Raw genomic sequence first — 24452 nt, 5'->3', positions numbered from 1 at the left:
TGACACCTGTGCTGGGCAATATAGTGCCCCAAAGTCTTTAAGGTTGCTGAGCACCTGAAATGTTAGCATAGTGACAGCTGAACTGGGGTTTTAAGTCTTATTTAACTGTAATTAATTTTTAGTTAAATTTGAAAAGCATATTTCCTGGAGTTTCCATATTAGGTAGTGAAAAATCTGTCTCTAGTCTTTAGGAATATTAGTATTTACATGAACATTTAAAGGTTATACTTTGGAATCCTAGAACCAGGAAGCAAATTGATCTCATTAGCCCAAGGTCCCTAAAATGGAAAACAAAATCCATCTCAATTTACCAATTAATCATTTTGTGTATATTAAATGTTAACTCACTTTTAGAAATTAATCTATTACACTTAGCTTCATTAAATACTACACAGTAAGAAACAAATTAGGGACACAATATTTGTTCACTCATATAGACTTAACCTTTTTTCCTTCTTCAAGATTGGTTAAAAAATGTTTGGCTTCTAAGCTTGTCCTAATAGATAATTGTTTGCAGCCCTATAGAGACCAATAACAAACAGGTAAATTCCAGTACCTGAAGGGCATCATTCTATAGCACATAACTCCAAGGTGCAGTTTAATAAAGCATAAACTTAGTGTAATCTTTTGTTCCATTGGTGTACTACTGGAGGCTATGAAGGAATAATTTCCTAAATTGTACCCTTGTGGCCGGAATGTTAGCTTATCTCCCAGAGATTTTCAGTTTAAAGTCAAGGAGGACATTCAATACTATTAAATCTGGATCCAGAAAATTTCCTCCCTTTAAGTCTCTAAGTTAAGAAATTACAACTTTCAAAATGAGAGAGCAAATTAGTAGATAGAGGAAAGTCATACATAAAGTGATTGGATTTCATACTCACAAAGTTCCTTTCTTTCACATGTTGAAAATTATTTTTGACTCATTCTCTAGGAAGCCTAAAGAAGAGGTCAGCTTTAATAACTATCTTAGAGTTCAGTAATATAAACCTCTTCAATCTTCTTAAATGGTCTATGTTAGTTTTTATTGCCCTGTTTTATAGCTGTATCTGTATTTTAGATAAGGTTTTCTAGTTGTGAAGAGACACAATGACCAAGGTAACTTTTATAAAAGACAACATTTAATTGGGCCTGGCTTTCACTTTCAGATGTTCAGTTCATTATCATCACGGTGGGAAGCATGTTATTGTGCAGGCAGACATGATGCTGGAGTAGCCAAGAATTCTACATCTTGATCAGAAGGCAGCCTGAAGAAGACTCCCAAAGCCTACCCCAACACTGATACACTTTCTCCAACAAGGCCAGACCTCCTCATAGTGCTACTTCCCATGGGCCAAGCATATTCAAACCACCACAATTTGGTAACTGTATGTTGCTGCTCTCCATGCTTAAATATACTGAGAAAGTTCATTGATTTTCTTTTTGTACTGACTAAAATATCTCACACAAGCCTCACATTCTTATTCTTATTCTTACTTAACATAATCCAGAAAATATAAAAACCTCTTCAGGTAAAATAGGTCCTAAGATAGCTTACATTTTCTAATGTTCACATCTGTTCTATATTATTGTTTACCCGGAAGTGATGGGTCATAACTATGCATCCTCTTTCATAGAGTGATTGAGGGCTGTAGAGTGGTTGAGGGCTGATCTCTGGGAAGCTGCATGTGTTTCTGGGTAACAGGCCCATTTGTGGTAAAACAACACTGTTCTCTTTTTCTCATTTCTGTGAAAAATGGTTTTCCCAAGGCAGCCTCCTATGAGATCTTGTCCTAGCCTTCCTTTATCTTTTCCTTAGGAGTGAAATGCCTACTTAGAAGGCAATACATTTGCTTAATTTTTGGAGATAACCTAGCCAAGGTGTGGGGACTGTTTTGTATCCTCAGTCTCCAGAGAAAAACTTTGAAGGCAATGGGTCAGTTTATAGAGTCACATTTTGTGATGTCTGTGATGTGATCTTGGGTGTCAACTTGGCCATATCTGTATAAACTAATTCAAGATGCTGGGTACTAATTTGAGGAATATTCTTAATCAGATTAGTTGAAACAAGAAGACCATCTTATGTCTGGGGTATAACATCCTACATGAAAGGACATGGAAGAGGTAGAGTTTACTTTTTTGCCTGCTTGCTTTCACTCTTGCTGGCAGGTTCATCTAATCTGTTGGAACAGCCAGTACTAAATCCAGCTTATTTAGGATTCAGCATAGACTAAAGACCTGCAGCATTCCAGGAATCTTTCAGGATTCCAGTACCAGATTGGGGCTACAGAGAACTCCACTTTCATGAACTGAACAGCTACTGATTTCTTTCCCTTCATATTCATTTATATTAACAATGTTCTTCCAGAGAATCCTGACTAATATATATGCTTATGTGTAGTATCTCATGCTGGGGCATAGGGTCAGAACAGGAAGTCATCAGATCCATCTGGGTTTTTGCAATAATTGGTATCATTTGAGAAACTTGCACTATCTTTATCTCAACCTTTATTCCTTTATAGTGGGTTTCAAATTCCAGCCCCTAAGTTGATTGGTGGGTGCAGTTAGGGCAATAGACACTACTCAGATGCCAGCTAGAGTAAAATATCCACCTAGACTTGACAGCTGGAGAGATTGCATTCCACCTGGTGCCTTCTTAGTCATATCTCAGAGTCACTAAGAAGCAGCTACAGTCTTTGGAATGACAAGTGTTCATCTTTTTTGGACGGGCCTAACTAAACCTAAGTGCACTGGAGAGGGAGAACTTGGCCCTTTGAGGACTCTTATAGCTGCCACTGCCATTCTTTCCTCATCACTACATGCAAATTGGCTCATGAACTTTAGAGAATCAGACAACAGCTTTACAGCAACAGAGTGAACTTTGTTCCTAAACAAAATAACACGAATCACCTACTGTGATGGTGTCAATCTTCACTGGTCTGGAAGAGAAGAAAACTTGATGAATCATTGCAAGAGGCAAAGATAAACAAGAGAAGCTCTCATTAAGGAGGTTCGTGGATGAGATGCCTTGCCTTGGCTTGGGAATTAGACTGGCATTGGAGCAGAGCAGGCAACTCTGTAAAGTCAGGTGTTGTAGGACCCATCTGACAAAGACATTTGGAAACTGAACAAAATCATGCAAAATCCAGTAATCACGCCAGCACTCATGACACAGCATGTGTTTTCAGTTCATAGGAATGACTGCATGCTATTCTTATTGAATCATAAATGTGGAACAGCAATGAAGAGATGATTGTTAAATATTCAAATTCTAAGGACTTGATATATTGCAGAATCTGGTTGTATAGTCTTTTGTCAACCAGAACTCATCATGTGATTCTAACAACCTTCCCTGATGGATTGCTTTCATGATTTATTTTGCTGCATTTTAGTGTTCTGAAATTTCAGTCATTAAAACTGACTTTTTGCCTCATTTTCCATTTCCCAGGTGCAAGAACTTTGGATGTGATATGTTCTGCAGGTTTTGAAGAAACAGATTTTTTTTTTGAGAAATTCCACTGTCACCAGATTTGTTTCACTGAAAGAGCAAACTCAGTTTAGCACATCCTTGTTTGTTTTGAAGTAGATGAAGAGAATTGTAGTGAAAAATGGACTGTCAGATTTGTACTGCTCTGCTAGTTCTTCCCAGCTAGATGTGATAAGCATTAATGAACAGGGCTCAAAATGGTATTTTTTGAGATACTATATATATGGTTTAGCATAAGATAGTCATGTACTTTCAGTCTCAGACAAACTAAACTCTGAGCTAAAAGTCCTTTGTGATTTTCTGAACATCCATGTGTAACATGAAGAGTCATTCTAATTAAAATTCTGTAGTGAGTCACAATGCAGGGGATGATGAATTATGTGTTTCAAATTTTCTTTTCCATTATCATTCCCTCAAATATCATAGATGACTAATTAGGAAACATAAGTTCACCTCAGACTTTTAGCTCAACACCTCATAGGTTCTTGTGACTGTGAAGGATGCAAAAACTTTCCCAAGGTCCTTGTCACCTGGGAAACTGGTAGGAAAGAACACAGTCATAGGAAGAGTTAAATATTGTTATGACAAATTAAGAAGCACCTAAGAAATTGATAGATCTATCAATTTATTTAGGTGTTCAAAAGAAGTGGAGACTGTTATGTCTCTATGCAAGTGAGGAAAACTGGATTGTTGTGGCTGGGAAAGAAAGATCAGAATGTGAAATGAAATTCAAAACAGGGATAGGACACAAAGCTAGGTAGCAGGCACAAGGCTTAGCTTATCTTCAAGAGAGATTCTGAGGCGGGGTTCTGATTGTACAGAAGATGGAGACAGAAGTGAGTGATAACATCACTAAGGCCTAAATACATGTCCTGTGCCCTTCTAAGGCTCAAGGATGCAAAAACTTTTGTATCCCGTCCTTAATTCTTCTTATGAATGTGTTCTTTCCTATGGATTGCATTCCAAGTAGAAAAGACATAGCTAAAGCTTTTGCATACTGAAAATTCCCAAGAACCTAACAGGTGCTCAGCCTGTAGTCTGGAAAAATGACTCATACAGTGAAGAAACCATGTATTTGTCTTACTCTGAATCCGTAGAGAAAGCCTGTGGCAATGGAAACAACCACTGCTTATGGGCCATATGCCAGCTTGGGTGTATATGTGCAGTGCTGTCTTCACTGGTGTAGCAACATTTCTAGGGAAGGCTCTTCTTGCATTCAGAGTGAAGCTGGTGGGGGATGGAAGCCAATATCAATTTTACCCACTGTAATGTGACTGCCGAAGATGAAGGGAAGGGAAGATTTTTGTTCTTTGCCAAAGTGTCAAGATTTAAAGGCTTAGTTGGGTGAAGAGTGAGGTTCAGTTGCATTCTATCTCTACCGTGCAATTTCTTGACTGTCTTGTTCCTCTGAATTTAAATCATGTTAAATCGCCTATATCAAATCTACCAGAGGGAAAAGATACAGGAAGAAGTAAGAATGGAGCCTTTCTTGGAAATAAACCTTGAAAATACCAAACTAAGACTACTTCAGAATACACTTCCATTATGCAGTCTTTCTGTTCAGGAAATGAAGATGATTCAGTAACTTTACCATCATCTCTTTGTGATTATAACTTCTTTTTTTTGGATTAAGTTTTTATTGGATATTTTATTTACATTTCAGATGTTATCCCCTTTCCTCATTTCCCCCCACCCAGAAAACCCCTATCCATGATTATAACTTCTACCTTCTATTTATCAACTTGTCCTCAATTGAAATACCTATCATCATCATCATCATCATCATCATCATCATCATGTCCTTGAATTCAATCACTATAAAAATCTCTCACTTTATTAGACTAATTTCTGTGGTAGATTCCACTATGACATCATGTTTGTTACCACAAACTCTTGTTATTGTTTCCTAGCTTGAGAAGTGTCACATGTTTGGTTTTGATCCAACTTCTACTATTCATTCTAAATTCATTTAGAGTCCTAATTGTTATGTTAATTTTTTTCCTCAGTTTAAATCTCTAATTATTTCTACCTTTCTCGGATCACTAAAGGACTTGGAAAACACGGACCATAGAATTATAAACCATCGACATACTAGAACTGAGTCATTATCATTGTGTTTTTAATATACTTTTAATGAACCATAAAGATTCTCCTGAGATATCCAACCTGTTTGTAATGTCAAGAGAATGCCAGCCTGTCCCATTTTGTTTCAATCAGAGCCCTCTCTTTCTCTCTCTCTCTCTCTCTCTCTCTCTCTCTCTCTCTCTCTTTCTTGTTGTTGATTATAGAGGCAGATAGAGTAGACAGAGCAGAATGCCAGACTACATCTTTGGTGATATATCACGTATTTATTTAGCAGCAACTATCTTTTAGATATGGCTTAATCAGTGGAAATGCTAAAAGAATGCAGTCATTTATTTCGAGGTGGTCATGATTTGCTCTGAAAATGTGGTCCATAATGGCTACTCTGTAAATATTTTTTGAAGAAAAGTAAAGTAAGGAGCAAGAAAGGCAGATATCATCAGTGACCATAAGATTCTAAATAGCTGACCTCTGAATTAACTTGCCTAGTTGCTTTACTCTATATAATTACTAAACTGTGTCTCCATGCCTACATTGTAAAGCTGAATTTAGATTCAAATGACATAACATAATCTAAAATGCTTAGTACAGTGTCTGGCACTGAGGTTTCCTGTGCAAATGCTGTCTGTAACCAAAATGAGCTTGATTGGGGCTGGAAAGTTGGCCTAGAATTAAGGACATGGACTGCTCTTTTAGAGGACTGATGGTCACCATACAAGCCAAGTGACTCCCAAATTCCTGTAACTATTCCTGTAACTCTAGTTCTAGGAGAGCTGATGCCATCTTTGTGCCTCCATGAGAATTTGAATCTGTGTACACATACCAACACGCAGACCTATACATTTTGTTTGTTAGTTTAATAATTTATTTATTTATTTGAAAAGCACCTAAAGAAATGTTCAACATCCTTAGTCATCAGGGAAATTCAAATCAAAACAACCCTGAGATTCCACCTCACAACAATCAAAATGGCTAAGATCAAAAACTCAAGTGACAGAACATGCTGGTGAGGATGTGGAGAAAGAGGAACTCTCTTCCATTGCTGGTGGGATTGCACTGCTACAACCACTTTGGAAATCAATCTGGTGGTTCCTCAAAAATTGGAAATAGTTCTATCTGAAGACCCAACTGTACTACCCTTGGGCATATACCCAGAAGATGCTCCACTATGCCACAAGGACATGTGCTCCACTATACTCATGGCAGTCTTATTTGTAATAGCCAGAAACTGGAAGCAACTCAAATGTTCCTCAACCAAAGAAGGGTTACAGAAAACGTAGTTTATTTATGCAATGGAATACTATTTAGCTATTAAAAATGAGGCCATCAAGAATTTTGCAGGCAAATGGATGGAACTGGAAAATATCATCTTGGATGAGGTAACCCAGATCCGAAATACCTACACACTTTAAAAGATTAATTTGATTTTTTGAACAGAGGTACTTGCACAGGGCCACAAAAGCACAGAAGTGAGCATTCTATTCAGAGCAGTGAGTGCACAAGTGTGTGTGTGTGTGCGTGTGCCCATGAGTCTGTGTTATAGACTTCCCAGAAGCACCAAAAAGACATAAGCTGTCAGAGTGTGTGATGCTACAGGAGAATTTATGAATGAGTAGACAAAAACAGATTTGACCTTTACAAACTGCAAAATGGTACAGGTATCCTTAAGCTCACTTAGAAATGCCATAGTAAAGGAACAGTATTCCAAAAAAACCCAGGGCAAGTACTACTTTCTGGGAGAATATTTGATTAAAGTAGATTATCATGTACCAGGGCTTTATCCATCATTTTTTGTAAGGAATGTCTAAAAATAAATATAAATAAGAATGATCAACACTAAGTAAACACTTGGTAATGTATCAGTTGCTTGCTAGCACTTGCATGTCTCTTTGGTCTATCCTGAGTTATGAGGTATATTGATAAGAGGGAAGGAGGGATCTGGGAGGGAGAGAGGAGGGGAAAAGAAAAGCAGGGGCAGGATCAGGTGTGGGAGGAGATAGGGGAGAAGTACAGAGGGTCAGAAAATTAAAAGGAGATGTGTAGAAGTAGGGGATGGGGAACTGGGGGTAGCTACTAGAAAGTCCCAGATGCCAGAGAAGGAAGAGTTTCTCAGGGCCATACAGGAATGACATTAGCAGAAATATCCAACAAAGGGGAGAGAGAACCTGTAGAGACTATATTCAGTGGAATGCACGGCCCCTGGTTGGGGGAAGGTTCCACGCACTCATCTCAAAAATTTTAACCCAGAATGGTTCCTATCTAAAGGAAATGCAGGAAAAAAGTGTGGAACAGAGACTGAAGGAAAGCCCATCCAGAGACCACCCCACCTGGAGATCCATCCCATCTATAGACATGAAACCTAGACACTACTGCTGATGTCAAGAAGTGCTTGTTGGAAGGAACCTGGTATAGTTGTCCCCTGAGAGGCTCTTCCAGAGCCTGACCAATACAGATATGGATGCTTACAGCTAACCATCAGATTGCACGTGGGAACCCCAATGGAAGAGTTAGGGGAAGGACTGAAGGAGCTGAAGGGGATTGTAACCCTAAAGGAACTACAACAATATTACCTAACCTGACCCCCTAGAACTCCCAGGGACTAAACCACCAACCAAAAAGTACACTTGGAGGGACCCATGGCTCCAGCTGCATATGTAGCCGAGGATTACCTTATCTAGCATCAATGGGCTGGGAAGCCTTTGGTCCTGTGGAGGCTCGATGCCCCAGCATAGGGGGATGCTAGTGTGGTGAGGCAGGAGTGAGTGGGCAGGTGGGGGAGCACCCTCATAGAGGAAGGGGGGAGAGGTTTGCAAAGGGGAAACTGGAAAAGAGGACAACATTTGAACTTTAAATAAATAAAATAACCAACAAAAAAGAGAGTATGTTTTATATCAACATTTGTCAATGAAATATATCATTAAAAATTTTATAAAAATGCTTTCTTTCTATTATAATGTAATAATTGCTAACATATATCAGTCCCCTGCCCTCCTTCCCCCCAAAAAAAAAGAAGGCCAGAGCGAACACATACTCTTGCCCACACTTCCAGGAAGCTCATTTCAGTTGTCTTTGTTCTCACTCTCTGGAGTAAACATTGTCTTTATCTGTTTCTGGACAGTGGTAAAAGCTCTCATTTCTGTACATCTCTGATGAGTTTTAAGTAAAATGCTTTTTGAGATGCTAAATAATTTTGCAGGTTTACCGTATAGCTCCTTTAATTATGCACACAGACATTTTATTTTTGAGATTATAATATAATTACATAATTTTTCCCCTTTCCTTTCCTTTTTATCCTCCCAGGCTCTCATATATACCTACTCACTCTAAGTCAATTTCATGGTCTCTCTTTTTAAAAAAATGTCATTATATGTTGTTACATTCATATATATATATATATCCTACTCAGTCTATAGAACACTACTTGTGTGTGTATTTTCTGGGCTGCCCATTTGGTATGAGATAATAAATTGGTGTGCTTTCCCCTGGGGAAGATTACTTCTTCCACTCTCAGCATTCCTTAGTTGCCTGCAGCTCTTTATTTAAGCTCCAACCAAATAATTGTTACTTTGTCAAATCTTAGAATGCTGTCTGAGTATATTAACATATGTCTATAAAACTGATGTTCTGTTTGTCAAAAATATCTCAAACAATATGTACTGTGTGATTCCATCTTTGTAGCATATACATATACAAGCTGAAAAATTTCCAAATGGTACAGAGTGTGGGGGTTCATTTTTGTCAACTTGACACAAACTAGAGTTACTGGAGAGGAGAGAATCTCAGTTGTTCTACATGTAAGTCTGTGGTTGTAGATTCTTTAAATCATTGATGTGAGAGGGCCCAGACCATGGGTGCTGCCACTGAGCTGGAGGTCATGGAATGTGTAAGAAAGCAGGCTGAGAAAACTGTGTAGGACAATTCAGTAAGCAGTGTTCTTCCATGTCCTCTGTTGTAGTCTCCACCTACAGGTTCCTAGTCTCTTCTTTCTATGATGGACAGTTGCTTAGAGATATAAAATGAAAATAAATTTTCCCTCCCCAATTTACTTTGGTCAGTGTTTTATCACAGCAACAGAGATTCTAACTAGAACAAAGACAATTTAGTAGTTGAGCACCCAAGGGCTAAAAATATTTTGAGAATTATAGCATCTATATCCATTAAGGAAATTAATATATGATTTTCATTTTTGTTATGCATTTCTCTTGTTTTGATGTTGGTAATACAGGCTTCAAAGAATGAGCTCAGTTGTGTTTCTCTTTCTAGGTCATGAGAGAGTTTGAGACATATTGATATTGGCACTTAATTAACAATGACAATAGAGATAGAAATGCTAATGCTGAAGGAGGAACCCTCCTGTCCTCCACCCCAAATCTCCCACCCCTGTAGCCAAGGAACTACAAATAACTAATGACTGTTTTTTTGTTTTTTTATTTTATATTTTTATTTTTTATTTTTTTCATTTAATTTTTATTTTAAACTGTTAATCAAAGGCTTTATAAGTTTGGTAATGCTCAATAACAAGAAGCCCATACAATCAGAAGTGTAACTCAAAACCCAACCTAGCTATACCAACTATCTTTGACTGGCGGAGACACAGGAACGTCTGCCTGCATGCCCCCTCCCTCCTCCCTTACCCCCCCCGTCTCCTAGCTCCTCCTTCTCTCCTTACTCCTCCTCTTTCTCTCCTTACTCCTCCCACCATAGCTACTCCTACATATCACCCTTCCTCTTAAGATAAAAATGTTCTCAAAATACAATTAGAGTATAACTATATTAATTTGTATCAAAATAGACCTAATACCCAGTCCATCATTTTGTTGACTAACCAGAACCTCTGTCATCTCTCCTAACTAAAAGACTTAGTTCTGAACCTGGCTTTTTTCTTGAGTTTAGAATGAATGTCAGCTGAAAACCATCCTCTCAAGTCTGTTCTCTCAAAGGAAATAGCCTGGGTTGGCTATGAGACTATAAGTCTTCAACCCTGTCAGAAATCCAGAATGACTGAATTAACTGAAATTATGGGAAGCACAAAGCATAGCTTCTAAAACTTAGCCAATTTATAGAGACCGCTGAACACCCGGACAGTCCCTATACTACAAAACATTGGAGCATCCAATCTTCAGCCTTCTGGCCCAGGATCATCTGACAGACTTAGTGATGCAGAATTATTAAGGGCTGATTACTCTGTCTTGGCAGATATAATCAGTCGACTATTCCACAAATGTGTCCTTTTCAGGACAGTAATTGTCTGTAGATGAAAAGAGGCAATTCTTGCCTAGTGGCTGTCTCACCACAACTGGAGTAACTCCAAAGATGCTCAATTTCTTCTTAGAATCCAAGACAGGGAAGCTGTCAGGAGCAGACAGGTCTCTAATCAAAATGAACCTTAATGCAAAAATGTTTGTAACATCAATTCTGTGGACTTCTGACATTTTGAAAACCAACTATCCATGTAAGGCAATCTGGACTGTTGTCTGTTAACTCCTTTTAGCTATTTCTAAATAAAATATAGAAAACACCCTAACAATAAACTTAAAGCCATGAATTTGCTATAGGCCCTTAACTCACAGGCTAACCATCTCCAATCAGTTAAAAAAGTTAAAGAATCCTAAATGTGTTATATAGGCACAATGCCTATGAGAGTAACAATATTAATCTCACTTCTATATCAATAAGAAACTCGTGCCGTGTGGTGGTGGTGCACGCCTTTAATCCCAGCACTTGGGAGGCAGAGGCAGGCGGATTTCTGAGTTCGAGGCCAGCCAGGGCTACACAGAGAAACCCTGCTTCGAAAAACCAAAAGAAAAAAAGAAAAAAAGAAAAAAAAGAAACTCATACCAATGAAAACCTAAAATTTAAAATCAAAGTAAATTTTGTACCATTTAAGAAATTATAACTTCAGCTTAATAACAATTATACAGATTTCTACCAATACATTATGGCTATGCAATAAATCCTGGCTATTCCTCGCTGTTCCAACAAAACCACTACTTATCCCTAGAAAGACAGCCCAATATTAACCACCTCAGTCCCAAGCCCAGGGAATAGGGGCGCCGACTCTTCATTAACTTCTTCAAGTTGATTACGGGTGTTGAGATAGTAGAAGAGGGGCAGGGGGAAAAGTAAATTGATAAGCCTCTAGCATCTGTGTCTTCACTGCATTCAGCTGAGATTCCAGGATATCAGAGGTTCAAGCAGGTCTGCTCAGCTTGCTTGATGAGTAGATACACCAAGGTTGTGTATTCTGCAATATACAACTCTCAAAACAAATTTTAGTATCAAGATATTTTTTTGTTTGAATTCTGGAATCTAGTCTTCTGGTGGCCTGTCTCTATCATATCTAATTCATAAAATTCTGGGAGTTTCTATGAGGGTCTGCTCCCACCATCCTCCCATTCCTGCCTCCGTGCTCTCAAATTCCCTAACACTAGGGAATCCAAGCTATTGGATACCAAGGCCCTCCACTTCCACTGATGCCTGACAAGGCCACCCTCAACTACCTATATAGGTGGAGCCATGAGTCCCTCCCTTTCTCAGGCTGGAGGTTTTAGAATGGCTACTCCAGCTTGTTTCTTAGGATCATTTGCTTGAAAAATTGTTTTCCAGCCTTTTACTCTAAGGTAGTGTCTGTCTTTGTCACTGAGGCGGGTTTCCTGTATGCAGCAAAATGTTGGGTCCTGTTTATGTATCCAATCTGTTAGTCTATGTCTTTTTATTGGGGTATTGAGTCCATTGGTGTTAAGAGACATTAAGGAACAGTAATTGTTGCTTCCTGTTATTTTTGTTATTAGAGGTGGAATTATCTTTGTGTGGCTATCTTCTTTTGGATTTGTTGGAAGAGGATTACTTTCTTGCTCTGTCTAGGGTATAATTTCCCTCCTTGTATTGGATCTTTCCTACTACCATCCTTTGTAATGCTGGGTTTGTGGAAAGACATTGTGTAAATTTGGTTTTGCCATGGCATATCTTGGCTTCTCCATCTACGGTAATTGAGAGTTTTCCTGGGTATAGTAGCCTGGCTGGCATTTGTGTTCTCTTAGGGTCTGTATGATGTCTGTCTAGGATCTTCTGGCTTTTATAGTCTCTGGTAAGAAGTCTGGTGTAATTCTTATAGATAGGTCTTTATATGTTACTTGACCTTTTTCCCTTACTGCTTTTAATATTCTTTCTTTGTTTTGTGCATTTGGTGTTTTGATTATTATGTGATGGAAGGTATTTCTTTTCTGGTCTAGTCTATTTGGTGTTCTATAGGCTTCTTTTATGCTTATGGGCTTCTCGTTCTTTAGGTTAGGGAAGTTTTCTTCTATAATTTTGTTGAAGATATTTATTGGCCATTTAAGTTGGGAATCTTCACTCTCATCTATACCTATTATCCTTAGGTTTGGTCTTCTCATTGTGTCCTGGATTTCCTGAATATTTTGTGTTAAGAACTTTTTGCATTTTGTGTTTTCTTTGACAGCTGCATCAATATTTTCTATGATATCTTCTGCACCTGAAATTCTCTCTTCTATCTCTTGTATTCTGTTGGTGATGCTTGAATCTATGACTCCTGATTTTTTTCCTAGGTTTTCTATCTCCAGGGTAGTCTCACTTTGTGATTTCTTTATTGTTTCTACTTCTGTTTTTATGTCCTGGATGGATTTGTTCAATTCCTTCACCTGTTTGGTTGTGTTCTCTTATAATTCTTTAAGGGATTTTTGTGTTTCTTCTTTAAGGACTTCTACCTGTTAACCTGTGTTCTCCTCAAATTCTTTGAGAATGTTATTTATGTCCTTCTTAAAGTTCTCTATCATCATCATTAGAAGTGATTTTAAATCTGAATCTTGCTTTCCTGGTGATATGGGGAATTCAGGACTTTCTAATGTGGGAGAACTAGGTTCTAATAATGCAAAGTAAGTATCCTGGGTTGCTGATGCTTATGTTCTTGCACTTGCCTTTTGCCATCTGGATCACCTTAGTGCTACCTGCATTGTCTCTCACTGGAGCCTGTCTTTCCTATTATCCTGGTTGTTTCAGAGCGGTGTGGAGTGGGTATTACTACTAGGGTTAGAGCTGAGGCCCAAGGTCTGTTCAGTGCTCGGGCCCAGACTGGAAGGAACCAGTGCTCTGGGCCAGGAGTGAATTCCTGGGTCCTAGTGGGCCCCAGTTACTCCCTTTTTGGAGAGGGGACTTGCTGTCTCCTTACCTAAGGTACTACCCTGGTTAGAGCTCCTGGGAGGCCCACATCCTCTGGGTTTTGTGAGATTGGGTGCAGAGCAGCCGCCTGGGATCTGCTCAGTGCTCAGGCCCAGACCAGAAGCACTAATGCTTGTTGAGAGGAGACTTAGCCTCTCTCAGAGGTGAGCCTCTCAAATCTGTTGTCACACAAAGTGGACAGACCTAAAACAGTGTACACACACAACACTGTCAGCATGATATATGCTTTTCAAAAAACAAAATTTTGAAATAATCCCTAGAAATCCTATGGATTTCACTGGAGTTTATTATAAAAACTCCCCCTTCATTTTTAATATGTATTTATTTGGGTCTTATCTCCCTTAGTTAATTTGGCTAGAGATTTGTCAATCTTGTTAATCTTCTCAAAGAACTAGGTCTTCATTTGATTATCTTTTTTTGTCTTTTTTGAATTGATTTTTGCCCTAATCTACTATTTTCTTGCTTTCTAATGGGTTTAAGTGTCTTGTTTTACTAGAGTCTTGAGGTAGACCATTGGCTTATTTATTTGAGATATTTCTGATTGTTTTTACTGGATATTTTATTTACTTACATTTCAATTGTTATCCCCTTTCCAAATTTCCCTTCCACAAGCCCCTATCTTGTCCCCTGCCCTGTTTCTATGAGGGTGCTCCCCCTCCACTCACTCCCACCTCACTGCTCTGAGATTCCACTACTCTGGGGCATCGAGCCTTCACAGGACCAACAGCCTCTCCTCTCACTGATGCCAGATAAGGCCATCATCTGCTACATATGCAGCTGGAGTCAGGGATCCCTCCATGTATACTCTTTGGTTGGTGATTTAGTCCCTGGGAGCTCTGGGGCACCTGGTTGGTTGATATGGTTGTTCTTCCTATGGGGTTGTAAACCTCTTCAGGTCCTTCAGTCCTTCCCCTAACTCCTCCATTGGGTCCCCTTGCTCAGTCCATTGGTTGGCTGTGAGTGTCCACCTCTGTATTTGTTGGACTCTGGCAAAGCCTCTCAGGAGACAGCTATATCAGGCTCCTATTTGCAAGTGCTTCTTGACATCAGCAGTAGTGTCTGGGTTTGGTGTCTATATATGGAATGAATCCCCAGGTGGGGTAGTCTCTGGATGGCCTTTCCTTCAGTCTCTGTCCCACACTTTGTCCCATATTTCCTTTAACAGGAGCAATTCTGAGTTAAAATTTTTTGAGATGAGTTGGTGGCCCCATCCCTCAACCGGGAGCCTTTCCTAATCTCAGGATATGGTCTCTACAGGTTCTCTGTAACCTTTGTTGGGTATTTTAGTTAATGTCATTTCTGCTGATTCCTGGGAGAATCTTGCTTTCCTGGCATATGGGACTTTCTGGTGGCTACCACCAGTTCCCCATCCCTCATTACTACAAACCTTTGTTCAATATCCTGACCCTCTGTATATCATCCCTGTCTCCTTCCATAACTAAACCTTTCCCCTTCCCCCACTCTTCTCAAGTCCTTCCCACCCTCTACCTCTTATGAGTATTATGTTCCTCTTTCTTAGAAGGACTGAAGCATCTTCACTTTGGTCTTCCTTCTTCTGACATTTTTTTTAATGTGAACATTTTTAAGCTACACTTTCATTTCAGGATTATTTGGCTATAGGCCAAAAGAATATGCTTAGCTATCTTTTTCATTTGATTCTAGAAGTGTAAACATTTCTTTCTTGAATTCCTCAAGGTCTCTTTGTTCATTCAATAAATGTATATTGTTTAGTCTCCAAGTTTCTGTTCAACTTCTGAGCTTTCTTTTAGTGTTGATTTTCAGATTTATTCGAATCTTGTCTGGTACTATATAAAGTATTATTTCATTTTTTCCTACTTGTTAAAGCTGTTTTCTGGTCTATAATGTGATCAATTTTGCAGAAGTTTTCTTGTACTGCAGAGAAGGATGTGTATTCCCCCAATCTATTGAATGCTGTGTTCTGTAATCTGTTAAATCTAATGATCTATGTCATAATTTAGCTATGTAGTTTCTTTTCTGATATTTTGTTTGGAATAATTACTTTAATATGAGACTAGGGTTTGAAATATCTAACTCAGCATCTATGTGACCTTTTCATGTCTTTTACTGGCGCAAGTATTTGAAGTTCTTGTACCTTCAAGATGAATTACTCCATGCTTTATATAATATATAGTGCTCTCTCATCTCTTTTGGTTGGCTTCTGAAGTGTGAATCTTCAGATGTAAGGACCACTGTTGGCTTGTTTATAGCTTCTGTTTGCTCATTGGGTTGTCCATCACTTGGTTCTCTAGGTTTTGATGTCTTAGTTATCTAATACAGTTTTTTAAATCCAGTTAGTTATTGCATATCTTTTAATTGATGAATTGAGCCCATTTATGCTTAAGGTTAATATTGTGAGGTACATGGGCCAGTTCTAGACCCCTGACACAAATATAACAGAGGACTGCCTGGTCAGGCCTTAGTGGGAGGAGATGAGCTTAATCCTTAAGAGAGACTTGAGGCTCCAAGGAAGGGGAAAGTTTGATCAGGGGGGAGCAGCACCGTTTCAGAGGCAAGGGGGAGAAGGAATGGAATGAGGAACTTTGGGAGGGGGAATGAGGGAGACAATGACTGTAATGTAGATAAATAAAATAATAAAAATTGAAAAAACAAAACTGCAGAGCCCACCAAGGGGGAGGGGAGATAACAATAACATTATCACAATAGTCACTAATGGTTTTTTCTTTTGTCTTTCTATTTTTCATTAATTTATTTTTCCCAATATCAGCCCCCATCGTTTCCCTGTTCTTCTCTTCCACAGCTCCTTCCTCTCCCCCTGTACTTCTATGAGAAGGGGGCATCCCTGTTTAGCCTGGGTATCACCTCATCCTAGAACATCAAGTCACTGCAGGATTAGACATATCATCTCTTGCTAAGATCAGACAAAGTAACCCAGTTAGGTGACTAAGATCCACAAGCAGGCAACAGATTCAGGCACTGCTCCCATTCAGTTACCAGCAGGACTTAAGACCAGTTCAACAGGAAGGAATTAATGTCTCCTACTGTAAATCTATCCCACCACTCAATAAACCAACTGATAACCTTTTTGTGTATATATATATATATATATATTTTTATATATATATATATATATTTTGTATTTTGTGTGTGTGTGTGTGTGTGTGTGTGTGTGTGTGTGTGCTTGTGTGTGTGTGTGTGTTTAGGTATTTAGGGCTAACTTTTTAGAATTGGATAACTTCTGAGAGGCTTCTTCATGCAGAAGAGTAATGTTCTTCTATTTGGCATTCATTAACTTCCTATAGCTCTTCTCTTAGGAATCTTGTGAGCTTTCCCCATTCATGTCGACATATCAATTGATGTTATCATTTTATTATTATTTTTTGGTTTTATTTGGGAAATCACATTGTTGAAGTTTCCTGAATGCAGCTTTCCTGTCACATATAGAAGTCTTTCTTATGGTAGACTTCCTGTTCTTCTGGTTCTTACAATCATTTCATCCCATCTTCCATGATATTCCCTGAGCCTTAGGTATGGGGTTGTATTGTAGATGAGTTTGTTCTTTGGACTGGGTATCATATGGTCAATTGTTCTCTACAGTTTATCCAGTTATGGCTTTCTATAAAGGTCTCCATTTACTGCAGAAGGAAGCTTCTTGGCTGAAGGGTGAAAGCTTCACTTATCTGTGGGTATAGGAATAAATGGGCAAAAGTAAGTTAGAAATTATATTGGTTTACGGAAGGGATATCAGATGGTTTATTGAGTAGTGGGATAGACTTATAGTAGCAGACATTAATTCTTCCTGTTGAGGAGGTCTTAAGTCCTGTTTGTAACTCCTGGTATTTAAACACAACAATTCCAGCTTCCAGGATATCTTGTCATGCTGTTCATTATTGTAGTCTGTAGGCATCACAGATGGGTGGGACTATTGATCGCTCTTCTCTCTTGACAGCTTGTGTATTGTGAGTGCCAGTCCTTAAGAGAAGACTTCCAGGTAAATTCTAGCTCAATTCCTTCAAGACATTTGTCTGAAGTGTGTGGTGTCCTCATAAATAATAGGGTCTTACTTTCAATTTCTGTGTGGCAAGTAAAAGGAATGGCAATATCCTATATTGTTTTGGGGACTACCCTGGTCAATAACTTGAGAAGGAAGTTTCCCGTGCTTGGTACTGGTTTTTTGTTACATAACTTATGGCTTTAGGATGGAGCATTGTCAGCTTATATAGAATATCTCATTTAAACCACACACACACACACACACACACACACTCAAAATTATAAGTAAACATAAAATAAGATTTATTTTTTATGACTCCAAGGGAGGAAGGCTATATTAATATTAAGGGTGCCACTTGTCTTTTTAAAAAATAGGACTCTGAATTTTTCCTCTGACATTTGTGTGATCTTAGGGTATTTACTTTCTATTATTGAGGAGTTATGAGACTGAGAATATGTCTTAGCATTGTCTCTTGTATGTTTTGTAACTCTGTTGGAATAGATGTGTTTCCCAGTTTTTACGCCATGCCCTTCTTGCTTATGTTGCTTTCATTGAGTGCTCCTGGAAGGTTGCCTTCATAAGGGATACAATTCCTGATGCTGGAGAAATGGCTACAGTCCCCCTAATGATTGCTCAGCATTCTTAATAGAATATTGATTGAACATTACACAGGAAATACTTTCTATGTCTCGGACATCAGTGGAAAGCCCACCAGTGTGAGCATTGTTTTGTGCTGGTAGAATGCTATACTGAGTTCTACAGCATTGCCTGTGTAATACTATGTAGCTGTTAAGGTCAAATGCAGTCTGAATCTCCCAGTGCCACTCCTATATAGCCTTTAAAGTAATACTCTGAAGAATTATATTTCTGATATTAAAGTTATCTGTATTGTATTAAGTAGGCAAAAGTATGAAAGAACATTATGTACGGTGTGACCTTGGTCTTGTACAGTTGTATTATTCATTGATTTTGAGAGAATATGTTAATGATGATCCATGGCTAGTTGTCTTCTAGGGAATGTTTATTTATTTATTGTTAGTATTTCATTTGTATAGTATCAGACGGAAAGTTATTTTCAGAATTATCTGTTTAATATAGTGAATATAGATTAATGTCATAGTTAGAAGTCAATACTATTAATAGCTGTGAAACAACCTATTTGCAAGGTTCTGTGCCTGCTATGGCCCAGTGTCCACAGATTCCTTTTCTGTGTAATCATAATCACTAGTTAGGGGAGTAACTGGGTTCCTCTAAGTTGTGTTCTTTAAATTCTCTCCCAGAAATAGCATAGCTTTTTATGAATATTTTTACAGAATTTTCTTTTCCAATATTACAGCAATCCTAAGATATAAGAGTGCTGATTTTTCTGACCAAAGATTCTATTCTAAAAAAACCAAGCGAGAGTGTAAACTACAGGAACTGGGGCCTGGCCTTGAGCCCAGATCTTCTTTAGGTATTTGGCCTTCTCTAGCCTTGTTGCCCTCAATTCCCGAGGCACTACATAATCACATGGTGAATTCACCAATTTCTTGGTCCTCCAGAGCAAATAAAGCACACACACACACACACACACACACACACACACACACACTGTAATATTCTGTAAATGACTGCAATTATCTTAAGAATACCTTTGTCTTTTGTGCTTCACAAATATGGCCTGAATAGAGTAATAGAGAGCAAAAGGTCGAAGAGAGTAGTGAGGCCCAATCCAGTCAGGTTTTGTTGATACTGTATGTATTTTGACCTTTTCCTTTAGTAGGAGCAGAAGTTATTGGAGGATATCGTTATGCTAAGGTTAAATGAATGGGCAAAGAACACATTTGGGGTGAGCTATTAGGGGGTTGTCATTGTGATCCTTTTAGAGAAGATGACCACATGGCCGAGGTGTTATAAACCAGGTGTCAAGAAGGGGGTGAGTCCTGGAAATACTTTGAGTAGAGCCAAAAACTATATACTATTCTTTGTATTGTTTTTACATGTGTGTGTGTGTGTGTGTGTGTGTGTGTATGTGTGTGTGTATGCTGGTGAATATACATTCCAAGTGCATTATTTGTGTGGAGGACAGTGAACAACCTTGAGTGTCATTCCTCAGGTATCAATCACCTCTTTAGTTTTGTGAGAATGGCATGGAATTCATCAAGTAGGCTAGACAAAGTTCCAGAGATCTGCCATTTTCTGTTTCTCTGGGGCTAGAATTATAAGCATGAGTGACCATGTCTGGCTTAGAAAGTGGGTTCTGGGGATCACATTTAGATCCTTATACTTGCAAAATAAACATTTTCCCCACTGAGCTATCTCTCCAACCTTCCGCAATCACTTCCTGATGGAGCAAGTGTGTGGTCTGAGAGGAAGCAGTACAGGGAGGGCTGAAACTATGGGGGGATGATACTGATGTAAAATACTCTGGGGAAGGAAGAGCCTAGTGCAGGCAGGTTTCAGGGACATGATGAGGAGCTGGGCTGTGCTGGAACCTGCTAAATTTGTGTCTAGGGGATACTAAAGGAGAATGATGAGAGAGTAGTTACATATTGAATGTATGACCTTGAAATTGAGGAAGAGGTCTTGGCTAGCTGTCCACACTTAGATAAGTATTTATGTCAGAACATCTAGATAGATATAAAGTAACAGAAAACAAAATCTCTGTCTTAGAACCCAGATTGTTTGGTCTGTGTAGTCAAATAATCAACCTGTGGGCACTCAGTATACTATTTATCTGTATAATGGAACAAGAAATAGCATTAAATTTAGGGAGAGATGCTGTGGTGATTAAGTGAATGAATACATTTAATTTACATCGAGAAAGATCTAGAAACCAGGCAGGGATAAAATCCATTTTTTGTTGGTATTATTTTTTTACAAGTTGTATTTTTAAGTCTAATTTTAAGTGCTTTTTGTGTATAATTTACTTGATCTTTCTAAGAGAAAGAAAGTAGATATTATTTCTCTTGGTACAAATGAGGAAACTAAGGCCCAGAGGAGATAAATTACTTGCCCAAGGAGATCCAGTTAGAAAATGGAGCAAGGGGTATCTGAGCCCAGGTCTGTTTGACTCCCAAGACAAAACAGTTAATCATTTTTATAAATAGTAAAATCTGGTCTTGTGCGCAGGTCAAAGCATGCGATTTGAGCTGTAGTTCATCTAAGCAGCCAAGCTGGAGATGCAATGAGTTTAAGCTTAAAATAATCCTGTGAACAAAGCAACGGGATAATTTGAAATGTCAATGTGACATTCTGTTTCACGGCAAATTAATAAGAAGTGACGGAAGGCCTTTCTTGTCATGGCTGTAACAATCAGAAGCCAGGCTTACACTACCTTCTAATCTCATGTGATGACAATAGGCAATCAGTAGTAACATCCTTCAAATATCACCCGAGTCCTTTTCATACACAAAGGTGACATATTGGCAGTATCCAATTTTACTCGTTCATGTTGGGAGAAAGGTTGCTTTATACACTATTATGTGATGAGACAAGTAATGTAAAACCCAAGGCAGTTTTCTACAATTAATTTGTTACTATAGAAAACATTTTAACCCTCCCTCTCATTCTTTTTGTTGCCAAGGTGATGATCAAGCAGGTGATTCAAGTGACCTTGAGGCTTCAGTCAAAATGTAGCTGAGAAGTCTCAGTAAGTTTTAATCTGTTTGGGGAAATTGTAGGGAGGTTAAGTTTATATCCCAGGATCCTTTACTTTGTCCATTTTCTAAGTTTTCAGATTCTTAGTTCCAAGGCTCATTCATGGCCTTTGGCACCTTCTCTGCTTCATTTCAGTGTTCCCTGGATCTCACTTAGATAATCTCAGATTTTATCCTAGGAATTGGACCAGTACTAGCTCCATACTTTGTTAACCAAATCCTTCTTCTTGGAGCTGTCTGTGGACATGCCTACAACTGAGAGCAGTTGATTCTTGTTGCTGGATCCTTTCACTAAGTGGGGTCTTCCATAACGGAGATGGAATGCTTCAGAGCAGAGCTTCCAACCTTGGTGGGTAATCCTTGTGATGTTGGGAGTATGAACCTTTCTGTACTTTGAGGATAGGCTTATCATTGTCTAGGGAGGAGGAATTGGAAACAGGAGCTTTTAAGCATGCATACATATACAGTCATAAGCTCTGAAAACGTGCCCACAGTAATGACCCAGCCTTCAGTGAAATGTAGCATAGGAAATGCTTATGGCTCAGGTCATACCTGAGCATCATTGCTTCCTTACCTGCATACTAAACACCAGCCACTCCTACTAGCTCTACCTCTAAGACATAGCCATGATTTTCTAACTTCTTCCATTTCCTCTGCCCAGCTCCTAGTCAAACACCTCTAAAATCCTGAACTTGTTGCCCCATAATAGTCTCCTAAGCAACCTCCATATCTCTAGCATTATTCTTTTACCATTTATTCTCCATAGGGCAATGAAAGTACATCAATAAATAATAGATGAGATCATATGACTCCCGAAATTTAAAAACACTGGCTTTCCCGAGCCCCAAACTCTCTCATTACCCTCATGCAGGAATCTTGTCCTTCACTATGCTGAGCAATAGAATTGAATTCTGTTTGAGAAAAGTTTCTGTAGAGGGAGGAACCTTGTATTTGCTGATTCCTCTGCCAAGAAAGTTCTTTTCCATGGTTTCCTAGGTTGGTTGATGTGCATGAAGTTTAGTTAAAAGTTATTTTCTCAGACAGCTTTACTTATTCCATCTAATTTGGGATTCAGTAAACACAATGGCAAGAAGGTTACTTCTTTCTTTCATTTCAATCATGTCTTTCCATAAAATGAATATTTATTGAGGTCTGCTATGCTACATGCTAGAAAGCAGCACGTAAGACAAAAACAGTGATTCCTGATATCATGGGCCTCATTTGTATGAGGCTTTTAACAGAACTAATCACTAAATTAAGCAATTTTGTGTTTGTTTTATTTTTCCTTCCTATGTTAGTCCTGGAAAGAATGTGAAGAACAAACCAGGTTTGGTTTTTTTAGTATCCTTATGGTGACCATTCTCACAAAGTAAAAGTTGGAAGGTTTTGGAAATATTAAGAATCAGAGTGAGTAGAGGTTGTTGAGGCTCATTTGTTTAGAATATTTTACTGTGACTTTGACTATGAACAAACAAAGATTAGGAAGGATATGTGTGAAGACAGTTCTCAAATATATTCATTAATATGCTATAGAAATGGCGATACCAGGTACCCTTACCTCTTTGTGGTGTTTAGTTTGGATTCACTAAACACAATGACAAGATAACATTGTTCTAGTTGGGTCCAATCCTACAGAATTTGAAGTTCCAAGTCCAGATATTTTGCTCTAGATATATAGCTCTATGGTGGAGCCTAGGCAGTTGTAATGTTAAATGTCATTCTAGATCAGTAGTTCTCAATCTTTCTAATGCTGTGACCCTTTAAAACAACAGTTCCTCATGTTGTGGTGATCCATCCAACCATAAAATTACTTTGTTGTTACTTCATACCCTCAAAAGTGTCATGACCCACAGGTTGAGAACTACTGTTCTAGATAATTCTCTAATGTTTTCAGAGTGAAGTCTGGAATCATAAATCCAGAGAATCTATGATTATAGAATCTCTTGAATTTAGATGACTGTGTCCAAGATTGCCTTGAGATGAGCTTGGTGCATGTCTCATAGAATCATCACTAATATTACCTTCTTATACTGTCAAAAGTGTGATAATTTGGGTTGTACATTATGGATTAACTCTACATGACTAGAACTCTCCCTTTGGAGGCTGTTACAAGGAATCTTCTTTTTGGGGATTAAAAAAAGGCATCAGAGATGAATAAGGTCGAAATATGTCCAAGTAGTTCAGGTCTTCTGCCATAGGGAAAAAAAGAACAATATCCAAGTTGCAAATTCCAATTTCTTCTTCTTTTTTTTAATCAATCTTTTGACAGATCCATGTACCATCTAATCCTGCAGCTGATAGGTAGATTTACCTATTTAAATTTAAATTAAATAATAATTTGAGTTTTAAAAAGCCTAATTAGCTGTCTTTTGAGTGTAACTGGTCATGAGTGGCTGGTGGCTGCCTCAGTGAAGAATCATTTTTCAGAGCTTCTCATCTTTGTGGGAAATTGTCATTGAAAAGAGCTGGGATGGACTGCGTTTCTGAGATTTGTACACTGGATGTATAGCTGGAACTTTTCAGAGTTGACTTGGGAAAGAATCACAAAAAACTAATTTTTTTAGAAGTTACTTTAGAGATTATCTAGTGCAATCTTTTCACGTGATTGACAAGCAAATATGTTGAAAAAGATTAGGTGACACTGGGGTCACTTGGATAGTTATCAGACAAACTTAGCTACAACTGGCAATCAAAGTAGCCAAGTAGCCATAATTAATGGCTTGTTGCCAAATAGTCCATCTGCAAAATGGGAACAATCGCAATGGCTTTTCCTCTATGTGACACTGCAGTAGCTTTCCAGCATATGCAGAGCCCAGCTGCTGAGTAAGTGTTACCCGTGCCATTAACTGGCACACTGGTGTTGCCAGGTTGTTATAAATTCCTTCTGTAATTCATTATGAGTGTGATAGTGGAATTGATTTTCAAAAAGAAGTTAAATCAAACTAGCTGTCAGCATGACTGAGTCCAAAGATGAATTACACATTTTATTTTGTCATCGAGTTGATAGTATGTTCCCCTAATGACATGCTTCCTGTTTTTGATGGCAGTATAAAATAGTTAGCTCTTTGGAAGCTTTGAAGCACTTATTCTATATTGTTTG

This window comes from Grammomys surdaster, unplaced genomic scaffold (genome assembly GCF_004785775.1).
Source record: "Grammomys surdaster isolate TR1022 unplaced genomic scaffold, NIH_TR_1.0 170, whole genome shotgun sequence".
Lineage (NCBI taxonomy): Eukaryota > Metazoa > Chordata > Mammalia > Rodentia > Muridae > Grammomys > Grammomys surdaster.
Note: the sequence above shows the minus strand (reverse complement) of the source record.